The sequence below is a fragment of the Macaca thibetana genome, chromosome 2, assembly GCF_024542745.1.
Source record: "Macaca thibetana thibetana isolate TM-01 chromosome 2, ASM2454274v1, whole genome shotgun sequence".
NCBI lineage: Eukaryota > Metazoa > Chordata > Mammalia > Primates > Cercopithecidae > Macaca > Macaca thibetana.
In genome coordinates, this window is record NC_065579.1 from 120,309,164 (window position 1) to 120,316,089 (window position 6,926).

At 42.0% G+C, this 6,926-nt stretch overlaps 1 protein-coding gene across 20 annotated transcripts in view; it reads right to left on the reverse strand.

Annotated features, from left to right (window-relative positions):
• MAGI1 (membrane associated guanylate kinase, WW and PDZ domain containing 1) overlaps positions 1 to 6,926 on the reverse strand; it is a 686,305-nt gene that overhangs the window by 595,863 nt on the left and 83,516 nt on the right. The gene's annotated exons all lie outside the window — the stretch shown is intronic.

Sequence of the window (6,926 nt, forward strand, 5' to 3'; positions counted from 1 at the left end):
AACAACTTTAGCCAAAGGTCTGGGAGCGTGAAGCCTCAAAGAACCCTCCTGGTAAGGGTACTCTGCATAGATCTGCATATTCTCCCATGGCCCCAAAAGACTAAAAGCCCAGGCTTATACCCTGCCCTCGCTGTTGAATGACAGTCAGAGAAAGTATGTTGAGAATCCATGAAAAACTAATTTAAAAGATTAAAACGTGTCCTGCAGCTCACCCTCTCTGGCAGACACTACAGGAGAAAAACAAACAAAGAATATAAGCAAAGTACTAAAAATCCCTATGTAAATTAAACTCTATTGTTATACCAAAGATTGCTCAAAGAAAAAAAATTATCATCTTTCCTTTCCAAGAATTTGTAAATCCCTCTTCAACTGGTTGGAATGGAAATTACAAAATGCTACCCCCCACTGGTCTGCAAAAGCCACCACTTAAATGGAAATGCTTCCCTTGAGTCACACAAAGTCCCAGATAGAGCTCTGCACTGTGCACTGTCACTACCAACATGAGGACCCTGATTGTGGGGATACGTCAGGGCAGGGGTGTCTACTCTTTTAGCTTCCCTGGGCCACATTAAAAGAAGAATTGTCTTGGACCACACATAAAATACACTAGCAACAATGATAGTTGGTGAGAAGTAAGAAAAGGAAGAAAGAAAAGGAAAAAAGAAAGAAAAGGAAGGAAGAAAGAAAAGGATGGAAGGAAGGATGAAAAGAAGAAAGGGAGGGAAGGAAGGGAAGGAGGGAGGGAGGGAGGGAGGAAGGAAGGGAGAGAGGAAGAAAGGGAGGGAGGGAGGAAGGGAGAGAGGAAGGGAGGAAGGGAGGGAGGGAGGGAGGAAGGAAGGGAGGAAGGGAAGGAGGGAGGGAGGGGACAGAGGGAGACAGAAAGAGAGAATGAGAAAGAGAGAAAGAAAAGAAAAGAAGAGAAAAGAAAAGAGAGAGGGAAAGAGAGAGAATCTCATAATGTTTTAAGAAAGTTTACAAATTTATGAATTTATGTTGGGCCGCATTCAAAGCATCCATTCAATCACTGTTTTCTCCTCCCAAAGAATTCTGTGTGAAGTCAGGCTCTGGAGCTGCATGGTCCAAAATGGTAACCCCTGGCAGACTCTGAGGACTTGTCATAGAGCTCACGTGGCTGAAGAACGGAATTTCTCATTTTATTTCATCTTCAATCATTTAAATCGAAAATACTCAATGCTGTTAGTGGAAAACATTTCATTGTGTTTGGAACCACCTGAATCTACTTTTTCAGTGAAATTTTGTTAAATGTAAAAACAGATCAAATATTTCCAATGAAACTGTTGCATCGAAATGGAGATACACTCTGAAATATAAATTACACATCTGATTCAAAGACTTAGTATGAAAAACATATCAAATATATCTCACAAGTAACTTTTATTATTGACTACCTGTTGAAATATTTTTAATATATCCAATTGAATAAAATGTATTATTAAAATTAATTTCACTTTTTCTTTTTTACTCTTTTTAAAGTAGCTACCAATTTTAAATTACAGGTGGTTTGCATTATATTTCTATTGGACAGAACAGCTCTAGAGATTCCAATCAGCTTAAGCCTTCAGCTTTAAAACTCCTTAATCATTTTTAGCATGGAGTTCTTTGGCAGTCTGGTGATGACTATTATTACCTCAAAATAATGTTTATAAATGAATAAAATAAAATATGTAAGGGTCCAAAGGAAACTAACTATACTGAACTATAGTGAGCAAAATATTCTTAAAATAAATAATGATGCTTTTTCTTAAGGCACTGAAGGACAATAAATAAATAATGGTGAATCTATTAGCTACTGCAGTGATAAGTGTAAATGAGATTGTAACGTGATATTAAAATATCTGAGATTTCTACTGACGACAAAGTCGTAAGTATTGCTTCTGTCACTGCGGTTTGTTGCCTACACTCATAATTCAAGGAAATGCTCAAGTTAAGTTAGGGGTTAGTGAAAGTGTAGATAGATAACTTTTAGCCCACCCAAATTTGCAGATCCCCTGATTTCTCTGACAGAGATTTTGGGGACCTGTGGATTCCAAGGTTAACAATGCTGTTTTAATGCCTGATGAATCTGTGTATCTGTTTGTCAAAGATGACCCCCATCCTTAGGATGTAATTTTGCCTTGGCTCATTCCTGTTAATTTGGTGTTCATGACTCATAATTCCTGTTTTTGACCACAACTAAACCAATATTAGAAGGAAGTGCTTGCCCTTGTTTTTTTCCGATACTTTTGCTCTGCAAAGGGAACAGGAAGAACAGCAAGAAGTGCATATGTAAAAGAAAAGAGCACCTTAACTATGTACCAAAACACAATTCTTTTGATCTAATGATTAATTGGTGTGTGTTAGAATGTTTACCAACCAGAAAGACCACATAAGGCCGGGCGCGGTGGCTCACGCCTGTAATCCCAGCACTTTGGGAGGCTGAGACAGGCGGATCACCAGGACAGGACATAGACACCATCCTGGATAACATGGTGAAACCCCATCTCTACTAAAAATAAAAAAAATTAGCCAAGCGCGGTGGTGGGCGCCTGTAGTCCCAGCTACTTGGGAGGCTTAGGCAAGAGAATGGTGCAAACCCGGGAGGCAGAGCTTGCAGTGAGTCGAGATCACGGCACTGCACACCAGCCTGGGTGACACAGCAAGACTCCATCTCAAAAAAAAAAAAACAAAAAACAAAAAAACGCACATAAATATCAGTGGCACTTCATATAATTAACAGTACAAAGTATTTGCCATTGTTTGTCTTGACAAACACTTTCATAACACTTGCCATGTGCAGATATCGTTCTAAGGACTACAAATATTAATTCTGTAATCCCTAATACAACCTATGAGTTGAGTGCTATTATTATCCCCCTTTTACAGATGAGACAACTGAGGCTCAGGGAAAGGTTAAGTAATTTGCCCAAGGTCACAGAACTGGAATTCCAACAGAGAGCAGTTGCCTATGGTGTTCTCAAGGGGAGGGCAATGCCAAACGAAAAAAAGCAATGAGACTCTCCACTCACTGCAAGTGAGCTAAGGTTCTGCTCAAATCTTCATTCTTGCTTCCAAATCACTCGCTGAAAAATTAAAACGAGATAAATAAGGACGGCTGCCTTTATACCTTCTGGCCTTTTCACAGGCAGATTTCCAGACAAAACCAAAGGCCTTCATGAGGAAAAACAAAGCTCCTCAGTCTCAGGGCAGCTAATGCTGGGCCTGGCATTTTTTCCACTTTTATCTAAAATATGCTGCAGGAGAATCTAGGCCCAGTGATAAGCCAGGTTTCAACTTCACCTCCCCAGCTTGAGAGCGATTACACACATACTTGGGATTTAACCAGCAAGAGAAGGACACAGAAACCTGGGTCCCTCTGAGCCCAGTCTCTGTTGACACTGTTGCCAGGGCTGAGCCAATTGCACCAGCGTCAAGAGCTCTGCAGGGAGGTTTCAGCAGGGAAACCAACCCTACAGGTGTATCCAGGGAGGCAGGTGTACAAGGCCACATTCTTTCCTCCACTGAACAAATGAAGGTTTGTCTTCCTGCTGTGCGGGGCTCACAGGGCCAGATAAGCCTCTCTCAGACAACAACCTCAGCACAGAAACAGTGCGGCTTGCTGCCACTCTGTAGCACCAAAAGTAAAACGCCAACCACTAAAAGAGAGAGGCAGATAATGTTACAATAACATTTATCCAGAAAGGCAATGTTCATTAGGTAAAATTTAACTACAGCAAGAATCTTCAGGACAGATAGGACTCAATAAATGTTTGTGGATCTGAAAACCCACTGCTACCTTTTAAACGGTTTCTTGGACCAATTTAAAAGCTTCTTTTTGGCTGTGTGAACTGGCATTCCCTTTCTAAAATGATAGAGTCCCAGTGGTAGCTATAATGTGAAATCAAATGACTTCATTTCCTCCAGAGAAATATTTTTACCTCAACCCCCCATACTCTGGCACTCAACTACTCAAGACTCTAATATCAGGGGGCAAAAAGTCAGGCCTATTAGGCCTGGATCGTTCTCAGATTAACAACCTTGGGGGAATAATCCTATAAGAAAACATTTTCAAGATTTTGGGTAATAACATTTTTGGGCCAGATGAAATTTGTTAGAGTTTGCACTTCTGTCTCTAAAAACCTCTGAAGTCATTTGTTTCCCACAGTTTTTCTCAGAAGCTACTTTGTGGGAAAGAAAGCCAGGGCCTAGGCAGCAGGCCAGCTAGAACGGGGTTGTTCTGAAAGAAAGCCAGCCCCCAGCAAGCCAGAGCGGCATGGACAGCGCTCACCAAGGTGGTTAATTTTTTACCTGGGTACAGCCGAAGGCACTGACATGGAAAATGTCTGTGACACAGCGGATCCAGAAACAGGCAAGATACACGGGCAGTGGAGTGTCTGACCCCAGGTTTGTTGCTTCAAATTACATAGGAAGTTACGCCAAACTGTGAAACAGTTACCTACAGAGAAGAGGAGGAGGGGCAGGGTGTGTTATCAGGAGGCACAGTGGGGAAATGGCAGTGCTGCGACAGAGGACCTCAACTCGGGACTACACCACCCCGCACTCAGCTCTGCCACTTGTTGCTGGAGGAATCTTAGTCAAGTTTCTTAAACACTCTTTGCTCAGCTTCTTCACCTATAAACCACTGGCCCCAACCCACAGGGCTGTTGGGATATATACCAAGCAAGTACTCAGAACAGTGCACTGAGGAAGTAAGTGCCAGGTAAGGGCAGCTGTTGGTATTTGTGCAAATTCTGACATTTGTCCTTCTCAATATAACCCTCATAACAAATCAGGTACAATTGTTACCTCCACTGAGAGATGAAAGAATTGAGACTTAGAAAAATGAAGGAATTTGCTCAAAATCATGCAGTTAGTAAGAGACTACACGGAGGGATCCAGTCCTGTTTGTGAAATCAGAGCCCGGCAGTTTTAACCTCTCTCATCTGGTCTTTCTTCCCTTGCTTACCTCCCGAAAGAAAGAGAGAGACAGAGACAGAAAGAGAGAATGAGAGATGGGGAGAAAGACAGAGACAGGGAGGAGGCGGGAAGTGAAGAAAATACATTAGAGGAAAATAACTTTTTAAGCTAATAAAAAATAACCTTGGCCAGGTATAGTGGCTCATGCCTGTAATCCCAACACTTTGGGAGGCCAAAGCAGGAGGATCACTTGAGCCCAGGAGTTCAGGGCCAGCCTGGACAACACTGCCTCTTAAAACTGAATAAATAAATAAACGTAATTAATTTCAAATGAAATTCCACCAGGCCAAACTCTCAGTGGCTACATAATAAGTGGTTACACCTCTCCTAGCCTCCTAGACCAGTTGCACCTCGATTCTGAGTTTCACTGAGCAGGGCAAATGAAGCAGGATAAGGCTCAGAGGGAAGGTGCCAAATAACTCACGTGGAATGAAGCTCAGTTGTCTTTGAATAGTCTATCTATCCTAAGGCTCAGGAGTGGTGGCATGATAAATATGGGTGCTAGGAGAAGAAATGCAAAACCATATAACATTTTTGCCTTTTCATCCTTGAAATGCCTTATAATTTCCCTTGGGAAAAAAAAAAAATTATCGTGTAATTTTTCTTTACTTCACTTTTTCATTTCCAGAACTGCTATAGTTCTGGTTGAAGTATGAGAATGACAACTGTGGATCTTCTACAATGCCACTCTCAGTCTCTCTGCAATTGTAGCAAAGGGGAAAACACCACCGCTGAGGCTGCCAGTAACAATATTTACCCACGCCGAGGTGTTCTGTTTGTTTTCGGTGGAGGATGCAGAGAGCAGATAAAGGAAAAGCAAAACTTCTCTGTGTCAAAACACAAGCTGAAGACGATTTCCTTCTCCACTGCCCGTGTATCAAATATACACAAATCCAGAGCAGCCCTGGGCCCAAGGAGTGTTTATGGTTCTGCTCAGCCATAAATATGCCAGCCTTCAAAACATACAGAGACGCCCGGACATCAAACAAACAAGGCAGTTCCAGAAAGGATATATCGACTTTTGACGTCTAATGCTCTGGGTGAAATAACTTTGTTTCCCCTAAAAATAGATAAACTAAAATAAATATATGAGTATTCTACAGCAATGTAGCCAGCCACTTCTTCCTGTGACTCAGAGCAACCTCGTAACTTCTTTTTGATAATAACTATGGGCCGGGAACTAAGTGCTTTTTGGTGGAATGACTGATGGACTCTTCATACCAACTCGGTGAGGAATTTAAAATGACATCCCTTTGCAGATCAGGAGACTGAGTCTCAAAGAGGTAAATAACTGTGTAGGTTTGCATAACTTGCCACCGGGATTTGAACCCTGGTGTGTGAGATTCTGTGGGGTGAGGTCGAACAAAATGGCCTCACCTTCAGTTGAGGATTCAAATGATCACCTAGGTTTACTTCAACCAGGGTTTAAGCTAAACTCATTCATGGTTTCTGGCTCTAAACCTCACTCATATTTCTTTACAATGAAACACAGTAATTTTAAAAACTCAAAGTAGGCATACTTTCAGGTGGCTAAAATTAAAAGATCATCAATACCAAGTGCTGACAAGGATGTTAAATAATGGAAACCCATAGACTACTCGTGGTAACATAAACTGGAAGAGCTGGAACACTGTTTAAAATTATCTATTGAAGGCAGGGCATGGTGGCTCACACCTGCAATCCCAGCACTTCGGGAGGCTAAGGTGGGAGGATCACTTGAGGTCAGAAATTCAAGAACAGCCTGGCCAACATGATGAGACCCCATCTCTATTTTAAAAATACACAAAAAATTAGCTGGGCATGGTGGCACACACCTGTAATCCCAGCTACTCGGGTGGCTGAGGCAGGGGAATCGCTTGAACCTTGGAGGGAGAAGCTGCAGTGAGTTGAGATCGCGCCACTGCACTCCAGCCTGGGCAACAGAGTGAGAATCCTTCTCAGAAAAAAAAATT